The sequence below is a fragment of the Papaver somniferum genome, unplaced genomic scaffold (assembly GCF_003573695.1).
Source record: "Papaver somniferum cultivar HN1 unplaced genomic scaffold, ASM357369v1 unplaced-scaffold_30, whole genome shotgun sequence".
Taxonomy (NCBI): Eukaryota; Viridiplantae; Streptophyta; class Magnoliopsida; order Ranunculales; family Papaveraceae; genus Papaver; species Papaver somniferum.
Window position 1 is genome coordinate 759472 of NW_020641040.1, and position 14659 is coordinate 774130.

General features: G+C 37.3%; 1 long non-coding RNA gene across 5 annotated transcripts; it reads left to right on the forward strand.

Annotated features, from left to right (window-relative positions):
- The first annotated feature begins 10797 nt into the window (after positions 1 to 10797).
- On the forward strand, positions 10798 to 14251 carry LOC113341645. Of its 5 annotated transcripts, none has more exons than XR_003356068.1 (11): positions 10798 to 10879; positions 11060 to 11193; positions 11741 to 11854; positions 11962 to 11967; positions 12084 to 12158; positions 12298 to 12420; positions 12812 to 13153; positions 13271 to 13385; positions 13530 to 13656; positions 13861 to 13928; positions 14034 to 14251. It is a non-coding gene; the product is annotated as an uncharacterized LOC113341645 (long non-coding RNA). The 5 variants fall into 5 exon arrangements; XR_003356069.1 differs by lacking the exon at positions 10798 to 10879 and having other exon boundaries at positions 10886 to 11193; positions 12812 to 12876; positions 12954 to 13153; XR_003356070.1 differs by lacking the exon at positions 10798 to 10879 and having other exon boundaries at positions 10886 to 11193; positions 13271 to 13445.
- Positions 14252 to 14659: the final 408 nt, after the last annotated feature.

The window sequence follows — 14659 nt, forward strand, 5'->3', positions numbered from 1 at the left end:
GGGTCTAGCCGGTCAGTTTTTGGTGGGTCCTCATCCCACGTGGCATTAACCGTTGATGATCCTACAGGTAGTTCCCTATTTAATACATGTCTTTGTTTTTGTTATTCCTCGCTCTTTTCCTTTTCTCTCCTTTCCTTTCTTATAAATTTAAGTTGTCTTTGCAATGGTGCTCATTTCTCGTTTGTCAGGCTCCGCTGGTAGCTCTGAATCGTCTTCTAGTTCATCTGCATCCCGTCCTAAGGCTGCTGATACTCCATTGGGTTCGTCGATTCCCAAGGTTGGTTTTCCTTCCCCCCCCCTTTTTCATTCTTTCCTGCCCTCTTTTTTTTTTTGACATGTTGTCGCTGGTATTAAGATATGAGTAAGAAACGAAAAGAAACCACGAGGCCCGATATGGATGGTATAAGGCGCATGGTCCCAAGCGGCGAGGGATCCTCTAAGCGGGCTAAAGTGGATGGTGACGACTCATCCATTCATTCGTAGAAAAAGGACAATGCTCCTACGGTTGATATACCAACCACCCCTGCTGTAATAGAAGATTCCGAGGATGTACGGTTTCGTTTCCCTTAGGTAGTGAGCGTTGTCGAGGCTGGGGTAGACCCTGCTACCCATACTTTGGTTCATGGATTCTGGGTGCCGACAGTTTATGTTGCCTCCTATAAGGATATTGTTGAGTATGGTGGCGGTCATATGGCGAAAGAGGATCTCTTGGATGTTCCCTTTTTGTGTTATATGACTAGAAAGCTCTTGGAGATCGCGGACTGCCTTACTCGTGTGGGAGATGATCCTATCCATGCAGCAACTTTACGTGGCTGGGAGGCTGCTGGGGCAATCTGCGCTTAATGTTAAGTTCCCGGTGCAGTGGTGTTGATGGTGGTTTTTAGCTTAGGGTTAAAATCGTAAAACCGCACATCTGACATGAAATCACTATGACCATTAGCACATTTATTGAGTCGATCAGCATGCCTACGTAAGAATTACCAAGGTACCTTTTTTTATGTGTCATGTTCCACGACAGAACCCTTAACATTGACCGACATCATCTATGCCAAACCCTAATTCTCATGCTACCGCGCCAAGGCATGCCAACCATGCCAGCCACATCTCCGCGCCAAGGCATGCCAACCATGCCAGCCGCACCACCGTGCCAATGGCAAATCATGCCAGCCACATCTCGATGCCAAGGCATGCCAACCGTTCCAGCCGCACCACTGTGCCAATAGAAAGCCATGCCAGCCATATCTCCGCGCCAAGGCATGCCAACCATGCCAGCCGCACCACTGTGCCAATGGAAAACCATGCTAGCCGCACCCTGCGCCAATGGCATGCCAAACCCTTGACCCCACCATTCCAAGCCAACAGCACCTTACCTTGGCCCCAACCATGCTAGCCGCACCATGCGCCAATGGCATGCCAAACCATTGTCCCCACCATGCCAAGCCAACCGCACCTTACCTTAGCCCCACTATGCCAAACCGTCCGTGCCAAACCCTTGGCCCCACTATGTCAAGACATTCACGCCATTTGCCTTGGCCCCACCATGCTGACCTTCCCTATGCTGCTACCAAAACGAAGGCGTGCGAAGATCAACGACCACCCTTCCATCCTAGATGCAAATCCTAGCCGTCCAAGGTCGCCAAACCACGCATGGTAACCTTTGGCCCAAAACTCTAGTTTTAGCCACGCCAAACCGCGCCAAGACATGCCATGCCACATGTGCCAATGGCATGCCAAACACCTTGTCGCGCCATACCATGCCAGCCTTCCCTATGCGGCTACCAAAACAAAGGCGTTCGACGATCAACGGCCACCCTTCCATCCTAGATGCAAATCCTAGCCGTCCAAGGTCGCCAAACAACGCATGGTAACCTTTGGCCCAAAACCCTAGTTTTGGCCACGCCAAGGCATGCCATGCCACATGTGTCAATGGCATGCTAACCACCTTGTCGCGCCATACAATGCCGGCCTTCCCTACGTGGCTACCAAAACGAAGGCGTGCGACGATCAACGGCCACCCGTCCATCCTTGATGCAAATCCTAGCCGTCCAAGGTCGCCAAACAACGCATGGTAACCTTTGGCCCAAAACCCTAGTTTTGGCCATGCCAAACCGCGCCAAGGCATGCCATGCCACATGTTCCAATGGCATGCTAACCACCTTGCCGCGCCATACCATGCCGGCCTTCCCTACGCGGCTACCAAAATGAAGGCGTGCGACGATCAACGGCCACCCTTCCATCCTAGATGCAAATCCTAGCAGTCCAAGGTCGCCAAACCACGCATGGTAACCTTTGGCCCAAAACTCTAGTTTTGGCCACGCCAAACCGCGCCAAGGCATGCCAACCACCTTTCCGCGCCATACCATGCCGTCCTTCCCTATGCGGCTACAAAAACGAAGGCTTGCGACGATCAACGACCATCCTAGATGTGAATCCTAGCCGTCCAAGGTTTCCAAACAACGCATGGTAACCTTTGGCCCAAAACCCTAGTTTTGGCCATGCCATACCGGCCTTCCCTATGCGGCTACCAAAACGAAGGCATGTAACAATCAACTGCCACTTTTTCATCTAAGGTGCAGATCTTAGCTGTCCAAGGTTACCAGCTAACGCATGACAACCTTTGGCCCTAGTTTGGTCGCGCCTAAACAAAGCCAAAACCCTAACTTTTGGGTGCGCCTAAACTAGGCCATATTAAATCCATACTGATCATGCTTTCATGCCACTGACTACCAAATGAAGGGTTGCAATAATCAACGGCTACCTTTCCTCCCAAGCTCAACTTTCCAGACAACAACAACGTGCTACATGTTTTCCACGAAAACACTCGAGACATCAACGCATGTCACAAACTAGGGGATGCTCATTGGGTATTGGTTTGGCGGTTTACAGCGTGCGGCGTACACTACACCCATTATAAGAAAGTGTCATAAGGATGAGGCGGTTAGTAAATACAGGGAGTAATGGTGAAACGCTTTCTTTTATGGAACATCAATTCCAGGCGTTACCGGTGACTACCTCCTCCCATTTACTCACCCGTTTTCCATTTCTTAGTGAGACCAGAGTACGTTTCACTTCGACTTGTATAAATAGGCATTACCTATTTTCACCGAAAACAAGTTTTTGGTCAGGAGCATACAACACTTAGAAATCACCTGTTAGCTTTCCCATCTATTAGCTTACGCTTTCTGATACAAGTCAAAACAACTACTCTTCCAGAATCAACTATTCTTGTCTCAACACTCTCTTCGCTTCCCTCCCCAAAACCAACCCTTCTCCTCCACTTTGTGACCGAAGCAAGTCTGGAACGACCATTTCTTGGTTTAGGTCGGACTTGTATAGATTGATCTCTCGAACCTAAAGTACTCCCTTGTAGTACATTGTTTAGGGTTTGGACTTGTTTCTCACCCACATCACACGAAATTACCGAAACCAGCAGAAACTGTTTTCACCCTCAGACAATTGACGATCACAGTGGGAGATCAATCTCTCAGTTGCAATATCGATTTCCAAATTTCCGATATCACCTTTCACTTCCAACTCCAACATGGTGGAACTCAGATCTGGATCAGCTGCCGAGAACACCAACGCAGAATCTGTCCCTGGTGCTAACGCTACTTCCAACAGCATAACTACGCCACCTACTGACCCGAGTAACACTTAAAGTACTCCTTCAGGTGTAACACCGCTGATCACCAGGGCCAGAGCCACTGCCGCCTCTAATGTCCCTGCGCAACTTGCTAATCATGGCAGTACTGAAAGCGCTCCTTCAGGCGTTACGCCACCAGTCACCAGGGCCATAACTGCCGCTACCGCTCGTAACGCTTCGTCAAATATGGCACCTCCAACCTCCACTAAGACTCCAACTACCCCACCAACAAGACAAGAAATCGGAGGAACCAGAGGAAGTCGACCATATATCACCATCGCTGATTTGATGGAACGGCAGGTGGTTCTCGCTAGAACCCAGACGGACACTACACCAAAACCAGGATTTTGTAACAGTGCAACCTGTCACAGTTTATTTTTCAGTCACAGATACACCTGTGATAAGTCCTGCAACAGTTATAACTGTTATTAAATTTTGTATTCATGATAATAATTAGGAATATTAAATTCTTTTATTAGTCACAATAATATTTGTTGACAATTTTACAGACAATCACAATTATAATTCAAAGTGATGATTCCACCCAAATATTTCACCACATCTAAAACAACCCCAAAATTATAACACTTTGAATTTTACTTGTCACTAATTTTCCCACATTTATACAAACTAACAATTATATTTCATTTCTATAAATCAAAATACAATTTTCTTTTTAATTTTAATTTTCTTAATATTAGAAAACAGGATCAAGACCAAGTCAACAAGTCATGACTTTATAGAAATTTGACTTCGACATATCTGCTTCTTCCGAAGATGGTGAAAATTACCAGACTACCCTTATCGGAATAAGTGCAATAAAAATTCCGAAGAATGTGAAAATGACCAGACTACCCTTATCGGAAATAAGTAAAGTAAATATTACAAAATATTACCCTTAATGGAAAAAAGTGCAACAAAATATTATGCAGAATGTGAAAATAACCAGACTACCCTTATCAGAAATAAGTGAAGTAAATATTACAGACTATGAAAATGACCATATTACCCTTAATGGAAATTAGTGCAATAAATATCATGGAAAATGTGAAAATGGCCGGACTACCCTTATCGGAAATAAGTAAAGTAAATATTACAGACTATGAAAATAACCGTACAACCCTTATAAGAAATAAGTAAAGTAAATATTACAGAATGTGAAAATGACTATTTTACCCTTACTGGAAATAAGTGCAATAAATATTATGGAGACTGTGAAAATGACCATATTACCCTTACTAGAAATAAGTGCAATAAATATAATGGAGACTATGAAAATGACTATATTACCCTTACTAGAAATAAGTGCAATAAATATCATGAAAATGACCAAACTACCCTAATCAAAAATAAGTAAAGTAAATATTACATACTCTGAAAATGACTATTTTACCCTTACTGGAAATAAGTGTAATACATATTCTGGAGACTATGAAAATGACCAGACTACCCTTATCAGAATTAAGTAAAGTAAATATTAAAAACTATGAAAATGACCATATTACCCTTACTGGAAATAAATGCAATAAATATCATGGAGACTATGAAAATGACCAAACTACCCTTATCAAAAATAAGTAAAGTAAATATTACAGACTGAAAATGACCATATTACCCTTACTGGAAATAAGTGCAATAATTATCATGGAGACTATAAAATTACCAAACTACCCTTATCAAAAATAAGTAAAGTAAATATTACAGACAATGAAAATGACCACTTTACCCTTATTGGAAACATATGCAATAAATATTATGGAGACTGTGAAAATGACCAGACTATCCTTATTGGAAATAAGTAAAGTAAATATTACAGACTGTAAAAATGACCATATTACAGTTACTGGAAATTAGTGCAATAAATATTATTGAGAGTGTGAAAATGACCAGACTACCCTTATTAAAAATAAGTAAAGTTGATATTTCAGACTGTGAAAATGACCATATTACCCTTACTATAAATTAATGCAATAAACATCATGGAGACTATAAAATGACCAAACTGCCCTTATCAACAATAAGTCAAGTAAATATTATAGTATGTGAAAAAGCCCATTGTACCCTTACTGGAAATAAGGTTAAGAAATGTTATGGAGACTGTGAAAATGACCAAACTACCCTTGTCGGAAATAGTAAAGTAAATATTACAAACTATGAAAATTACCATATTACCCTTAATGGAAATTAGTGGAATAAATATTATGGAGATTGTTACCCTTAATGACCAAACTACCATATTACCATATTACCCTTAATGCACAATCTCCATAATATTTATTGCACTTATTTCCAGTAAGGGTAGTATGGTCATTTTCACTGTCTGTCATATTCACTTTACTTATTTCCGATAAGGATAGTCTGGTCATTTTGACAGTCTCCATAATATTTATTGCACTTATTTCCAGTAAAGGTAAAATAGTCATTTTCACATTCTGTAATATTTACTTTACTTATTTTGATAAGGGTAGTCTGGTCATTTTCACAGTCTCTATAATATTTATTTCACTAATTTTCAGTAAGGGTAGTATGGTCATTTTCACCGTCTGTGTGATATTTATTGCACTTATTTCCAGTAAGGATACTTTGGTCATTTTGACAGTCTCCATAATATTTATTGCACTTATTTTCAGTAAGGGTAAAATAGTCATTTTCACATTCTGTAATATTTACTTTAGTTATTTTGATAAGGGTAGTCTGGTTATTTTCACACTCTCCATAATATTTATTTCACTAATTTCCAGTAAGGGCAGTATAGTCATTTTCACCGTCTGTGTGATATTTACTGCACTTATTTCTAATAAGGGTAGTTTGGTCATTTTGACAGTCTTCATAATATTTATTGCATTTACTTCCAGTAAGGGCAAAATAGTCATTTTCACAGTCTATAATATTTACTTTACATATTTTTGATAAGGGTAGTTTGGTCATTTTCACTGTCTCTGTGATATTTGTTAACTTATTTCTAATAAGGGTAATATGGTCATTTTCACAGTCTGTAATATTTACTTTACATATTTCCGATAGTAGTATGGCCATTTTAACTGTATCCATGATATTTATTGCACTAATTCCTAGTAAGGGTAATATGGTCATTTTATTGTCTGTGTGATATTTATTGTACTTATTTCCAGTAAGGGTAATATGGTCATTTTCACAATCTGTAATATTTATTTCACTTATTTCCGATAAGGGTAGTATGGTCATTTTCACTATCTCCATGATATTTATTGCACTAATTTCTAGTAAGGGTAATGTGGTTATTTTCACTGTTTGTACTATTTACTTTACTTATTTCCGATAAGGGTAATATGGTCATTTTCTTAAATTGTAATATTTACTTTACTTATTTCCGATAAGGGTAGTCTGGTCATTTTCACTCTAGTAATCTTTGAACCTCTGATGTTCGAATCCGATATATTTCGTCTGCAGATCATCCAAACGAGAAACTCAAGTCTAACTCTCGTAATCTTTGAACCTGTGATGTTCAAATATGATATATTCTGTTTTCAGTTCATCCGAACGAGAAACTCAGGTCTAACACTAGTAATCTTTGAACCTGTGATTTTTCAATTCTGATATATTTCGTCTTCAGTTAATCCAAATGAGAAACTCAACTCTAACTCTAGTAATCTTTGAACCTGTGATGTTCAAATATGATATATTCTGTTTCCAGTTCATCCGAACGACAAACTCAGGTCTAACGCTAGTAATCTCTGAACCTGTGATGTTCAATTCTCATATATTTCGTCTTCAGTTCATCCGAACGAGAAACTCAGGTCTAACTCTACTAATTTTTGAACCTGTGATGTTCATTTCTGATATATTTCGTTTTCAGTTCATCCGAACAAGAAACTCATGTCTAACTCTAGTAATATTTGAACCTGTGATGTTTAATTCTGATATATATTTCGTCTTCAGTTCATCCGAACGAGAAACTCAAGTCTAAATCTAGTAGTCTTTGAACCCGTGTTGTTCAATACTGATATATTTCGTCTTAAGTTCATCCGAACGAGAAACTCAAGTCTAACTCTAGTATCTGAACCTGTGTTGTTGAATTCTGATATATTTCGTCTTCAGTTCAATCGAACGAGAAACTCAAGTCTAACTCTAGTAGTCTTTGAACCTGTGTTTTTCAATTCTGATATATTTCGTCTTCAGTTCATCCGAACGAGAAACTCAATTCTAACTCTAGTAGTCTTTGAACCTGTGATATTCAATTCTGATATATTTCGTCTTCAGTTAATCCGAACGAGAAACTCAAGTCTAACTCTCGTAATCTTTGAACCTGTGATGTTCAAATATGATATATTCTGTTTTCAGTTCATCCGAACGAGAAACTCAGGTCTAACACTAGTAATCTTTGAACCTGTGATTTTTCAATTCTGATATATTTCGTCTTCAGTTAATCCAAATGAGAAACTCAACTCTAACTCTAGTAATCTTTGAACCTGTGATGTTCAAATATGATATATTCTGTTTCCAGTTCATCCGAACGACAAACTCAGGTCTAACGCTAGTAATCTCTGAACCTGTGATGTTCAATTCTCATATATTTCGTCTTCAGTTCATCCGAACGAGAAACTCAGGTCTAACTCTACTAATTTTTGAACCTGTGATGTTCATTTCTGATATATTTCGTCTTCAGTTCATCCGAACAAGAAACTCATGTCTAACTCTAGTAATATTTGAACCTGTGATGTTTAATTCTGATATATATTTCGTCTTCAGTTCATCCGAACGAGAAACTCAAGTCTAAATCTAGTAGTCTTTGAACCCGTGTTGTTCAATACTGATATATTTCGTCTTAAGTTCATCCGAACGAGAAACTCAAGTCTAACTCTAGTATCTGAACCTGTGTTGTTGAATTCTGATATATTTCGTCTTCAGTTCAATCGAACGAGAAACTCAAGTCTAACTCTAGTAGTCTTTGAACCTGTGTTTTTCAATTCTGATATATTTCGTCTTCAGTTCATCCGAACGAGAAACTCAATTCTAACTCTAGTAGTCTTTGAACCTGTGATATTCAATTCTGATATATTTCGTCTTCAGTTAATCCGAACGAGAAACTCAAGTCTAACTCTAGTACTCTTTGAACCCGTGTTGTTCAATTCTGATATATTTCGTCTTCAATTCATCCGAACGAGAAACTCAAGTCTAAATCTAGTAGTCTTTGAACCTGTGTTGTTCAATTCTGATATATTTCTTCTTCAGTTCATCCGAACGAGAAACTCAAGTCTAACTCTAGTAATGTTTGAACCTGTGACGTTCAATTCTGATATATTTCGTCTTCAGATCACCCGAACGAGAAACTCAGGTCTAACTCTAGTAATCTTTGGACATGTGATGTTCAATTCTGATATATTTCGTCTCCAGTTCATCCGAACGAGAAACTCAAGTCTAACTCTAGTAATCTTTGGACCTGGGATGCTCAATTCTGATATATTTCGTCTTCAGTTCATCCGAATCAGAAACTCAGGTCTAACTCTACTAATCTTCGAACTCGAGATGTTCAATTCTGATATATTTCATCTTTAGTTCATTCTAACGAAAAACTCAGGTCTAACTCTAGTAATTTTTGAACCTGTGATTTGGAATTCTGATATATTTCGTCTTCAGTTCATCCAAACGAGAAACTCAGGTCTAAATCTAATAATTTTTGAACTTGTGATGTTTTCGAACCTGATATATTTCTTCTCCAGTTCACCTGAATTAGAAACTCAGGTCTAACTTTAGTAATCTTAAACTGGGATGTTTTCGAATCTGATATATTTCTTCTTCGGTTCACCCGAATGAGAAACTAAGGTCTATATTTAGTAATCTTCGAACCTGGGATGTTCGAATCTGATATATTTTTCTCCAGTTCATCCAAATGAGAAACTTGGGTCTAACTCCAGTAATCTTTGAACCTGGGATGTTCAAATATAATATATTTCTTCTCCAGTTCACCTGAATGAGAAACTCGGGTCTAACTTTAGTTATCTTAACCTGGGATGTTTTCGAATCTGATATATTTCTTCTCCAATTCACCCGAATGAGAAACTCAAGTCTAACTTTAGTAATCTTCGAACCTAGGATGTTTGAATCTGATATATTTTGTGTCCAACTCATCTAAGTGAGAAGCTTGGGTCTAACTCCAGTAATCTTTGTACCTGGGATGTTCAAATATAACATATTTCTTCTGGAGTTCACCCGAATGAGAAACTCAGGTCTAACTTTAGTAATCTTAACCTGTGATGTTTTCGAATATGATATATTTCTTCTCCAGTTCTTCCGAATGAGAAACTCAGGTCTAACTCTAGTAATCTTTAAACCTGAGATGTTCGAATATGATATATTTCTTCTCTATTTCTTCTAAATGAGATCGTATGTCAATCATAACAGGGGTAAGTCTTCAATCATCATCATTTATATGTTTTCGATTTAGGGTTTCATCATCTTTTTCTTTTTTGTCGATTTTTATGGTTTCGTCATCTGTTAAGTCATTCATCTAATACCTTTTTTTTAAATTTAATTTTAGGGTTCGCCAGAGTTGGAGCTTTGAAGAACTGATCTTAAATATGAGCTTAGTAGGTATAGTGGACTTTGCAATAAGTTTTAGGTATAATGGATTTTGCACCTATTATTAAAACCATTTGAACCATTCAATAATTTTTCTCTTTGACACATAGCAAGAACCTAACCATCATGAGAGAAAATTCGGCCTATATATAAAATTAAATTAATAAGTATTTTCAGACTTTACCGACATACGTGTATAAGTCGTTTTATATATTTGAATACAGGATAGAAAATTCGGCCTATATAAAAAATTAAATTAATATGTATTTTTAGACTTTACCGAGAAAAATAGCATTTTATGAGGAGTCTTTGGGTGGGTATAAGAATTCTATGTTTTATGGTAATATAGAAAATATATGAGCTCCTAACCGAAAATCAGCTTGTGGCACTTTGGTTTGATTCCCGTATGGGTAGCTTGACCTCTCAGGTTCGACGCCTTCCCTTCATTAATTTTTTTTTAGTACAAAAATCCAGTGGCGTGCAGCTCTACCACTACCCCACTTTAATTGAGTTACAGTACATGTACATGTGCGAAATACGCAAACAAAAAATCGTGTCCCTATATCTATTAGGTTTTCTTTTATGAAGTGAAGTTATAGAAGAGAGAGAAAATCAGTCAACCTTATCTCTTTTTCATTCTCCTCCGCCTCTTACTCTCTCCATTTTCTCTGTGAACATGTAACCCTAACCTATTATATGTGTTTTGTGTCTATCTTACATATTCTAATGTTTCTGCAATAAATCGAAACACGATCTGATCGAAGAACTGATTTCAGTTTCAATTGTTTTTTGTTTGATCGATTATGAGTTACTTTTGATGACATATTTCTAATCTTGTTTTTCTGTGTGATTTATTAGGTTTTTTCGAAGGAGAACGAGTAGAGGAGAAACCCTAAATTTATCAGCAAGAAGAGAAGAAATCCTAGCCTCTATTTTGGAACCAAATTGAGTTCTTCTTCGGTTTTCTTGGTGAAGTCAATCTTTCAACTCATGTAATGTTTTCTCAAAACCCATTTTTTTAAAAAAATTTTGATTTGGCTTATTGATTTGATTTTGTGTTATTAGTAATAAAGTGTTTTCGGATGGGGTTTTTATTTTTGAAGGTTGTTGTGAAGGTTATATATAAATCTGAAGGAGGAGTATAGATTTTATGAGTAGTATTTTTTTTGGGGGTTTGTCGAATCATTAAGATGAAGCTATAGAATGTTGGACTCATAGATCTAAATAACTACGGGTCTGAACTCATAAATTTTGTGTTGTTTTGATCTTTATTTATGTTTAGTAACCAATTTAAAATGATTTTGATTATTATTGTATGGGTTTATTTGTATGTATGTGGTTGATAATGGGACTGAATCTGGGATTTTTTTGAGTTTTCGATAGTCGTTATAAGGATATGTTTTTATTTTTATGATTTCGGTTGGCTATTGGAACTGAATGAGGGATTTAGGTAAAGTTTTCCAGGGGAAAGAATCAATTTAGGGCTGTGAATATGTGATTTTTGCATTTTTAATGTTGGTTTTACTTTGCAACAAGCAGAAGTTTTAAGGATCAACAAACTTTAAAATGGAGGAAAACTATGGAGCTAAGGTGGGGGGCATGTGTGGACTGCAGAACATTGGGAGAACGAAAGACAAAGAATGACGTAACTCGGTAGTTCTTTTATCTCGTAGCTTGGTTCTGTTTATAACTTAGATCTGTCTTTAAATATGTAATTCCTTTCGCCAGTATTTTATAATTTCCCTTTAAATGTATTGCAGGTAATGGTAATGACCTCCCAGATTCTATTGGATGCTATGAGGAAAACATTTTTCAGTTTAGATAATGTGTCTACTGGTGTTTGATAATGGTCATAAGATTAACCATTGATGGGATTTCACAGGAAGGATCTATCTTTGCTTCTATTCCAACAACATTATTTTGGATGGCTTATATTGCTTGTTCGTTGCTTACATGGGTATGTATATTGAAGAACCAAGATATACCTTTTACTCTGAAATGTGTGTCATCTTGCTCTTCTAACACTAAATCTTGTTTTATCTTAGCCTGTTAGAGACATCTTACAATAATATTTTGTATTGTCTTTTTTTTTTCAGAGTTGATGGGGTCAGTTATCTCTCATTACAAGGAATCAGTAACACCTCCAAGGAATCAACCTGTCTAATTTTAGGCCATTTGGAAGGCTTTGGTAGGACTACTTTTAATTCTTTACCAATCAGGTGAATCTACTTCTATTTTTACACAAATTTATTATTATTGGATGGTGTGTTTTAAACTTAGTAATATTAACATTGCTTGATTTATGACAGTGAGTGACAGAAGTTAATGGTTTCATGAGATTGGAACAATCTATACTTAGGTCTAAAATTGATTCCGGTGTTTAGAAATTTTGCGAACATGTCAATGGTTAAGTACTATGACAAACAGACAACTTTAACACCTTATGCTCCGTTTAGCCCACAATATGTGAAGTTTCTATGACTATGGGTGTTACAAAACGTAATATCATCTTAGATATATAAGGAACGATGTTTTTCTGTTAGTATGAGTTAGCTGTGAAGGTTCTGCAGCTAGTTTGACCTTGTTTTGTGTAATTTACTATTTTGGCAGGCTCCCAAAAGAGGGGTGAAGGCACCAGTGGCGGCAAAGAAAAAGACCATAAGTTTTAGTTTCTTGTGAACATGTTCACCAAAGAAGCTATTTTACTAAATATGTAGTTTTCCCTGCTGAAGATGGAATTTTCATCTTGCAGGATAAGGTTGTGAACCCTTTATTTGAAAAGCGTCCAAAACAGTTTGGTATTGGTGGTGCATTGCCTCCAAAAAGGATTTGCATAGGTTCGTGAAATGGCCAAAAGTTTTCCGCATTCAACGCCAAAGGAGGATTTTAAGCAACGTTCGAAGGTTCCACCTGCTTTGAACCACTTCACAAAGACCTTAGATAAAAACCTTGGTATGTATGTCGAGTTTCGTATATGTATTACATTTATTATGTCTCTGTGATGCTATAAGAACGATACAGTTGATTATTTCTTAGCAGGACCTGACCCAATTCCATTTGCTTTTCCAGGAAAACGACAAAGTTGGAGGACGATTTATATAGTTTGGTTACATATTACTTGGAATGCTTGTTGGACCTGCAACTGCTGGAAGAGGAGAATCATATTTGTTGAACAAAAGAGAAGGTCAATTCATTACCTGGAATATCGCCTATTTTACTACCGATCATCTAATTTACTGCTGGGGTATTGAATTTTTAAACAAATTTCTCAAGTATAAGTCGGAAGTGTCTAATTTACTACTGATTGGTGCAATTCATTTCCTTGCAGATCGGACGATGGTGGATGCTTGCCTTACAGAAGGTGCTCACTACCAGGACCTTGTTCAGGTGCATAACTCATAAGTGTTGCAGATTTGAAAGACAATCGGCACGCAAGACAAGGCAAAGACTGTTATGTGAGTTCCGTCTTTTAGTCTACTTATATGTTATCTATTTAAGTTTCTAAACATATGTTATATTCCCTCAAACTTAGGAATATGAATTCTCTCCAAGTATCAAACTTCATAAAGAGTGATCAATAATAATGTAGTTCTTTACATTTCTTTATTCTGTTTTTATCAAAACTTGTCATTAACATGTTCAATTTTTATTATTTGTAGCTCATGCGTGTTTGATGCCAATGCTAGAATTACTTGAAATGATAAATTTTTCTATGCTCGTTTAAATGGTATGATAACAAATCTTATTGATTCATTTTTATATTTTTATTCTCTTGCAACTTCTTATCTCATTGTGTATTAATTAAGTTAAGCTTGTTTTTTCTTGGTGGCAGCTCACAAAGTGTTGGCTCTGAATTGTGCTTGGTTAAATAAAATAATTTTTTGGTTGCAAGTATCATAATGAATAGACCTTTGTGCTTGTATTTCCACAATGTATGTATGAGTGTTGAAATGTGTGTAGCAGCCTGTGTTTCAGGATAAATTGTGTCGCAGGCCTGTAAACTGGAAGCCCAGGTCCGTTATAATGGATCTGGACTATCCATTTTTTTAATTGTAATTTAAAGAATTGTCACGGAAATAATTGTTACAAAAAGTGTTAGTTAAAAAGAACGCGTGTCATCATCTGGGTGCTGATATAGGACGATGAAACGTGTTACTAAAAGATTTGTTACAAGCAATAGGTAACACTTATAAGTGTTACTGTAACCGTTACTACAAGGACACACGTGTTCTTAAAGGGATCGTTGCAATAATATACTCACACCTAAACTGTGACAGTTTTCGTGACAAATGAGCCACGTGTTGCTTTCCTAAAATTAGGTCAATCGTGGCTAATAATTATTGTAACGCTTTTTATATGTGACTGTATCTGGATCTTGTCACAGATAGAACCGTTACAAAACACGATCACAATTATTAATAACGGTCTATTTATTACAGTTATAACCGTTACAAATTC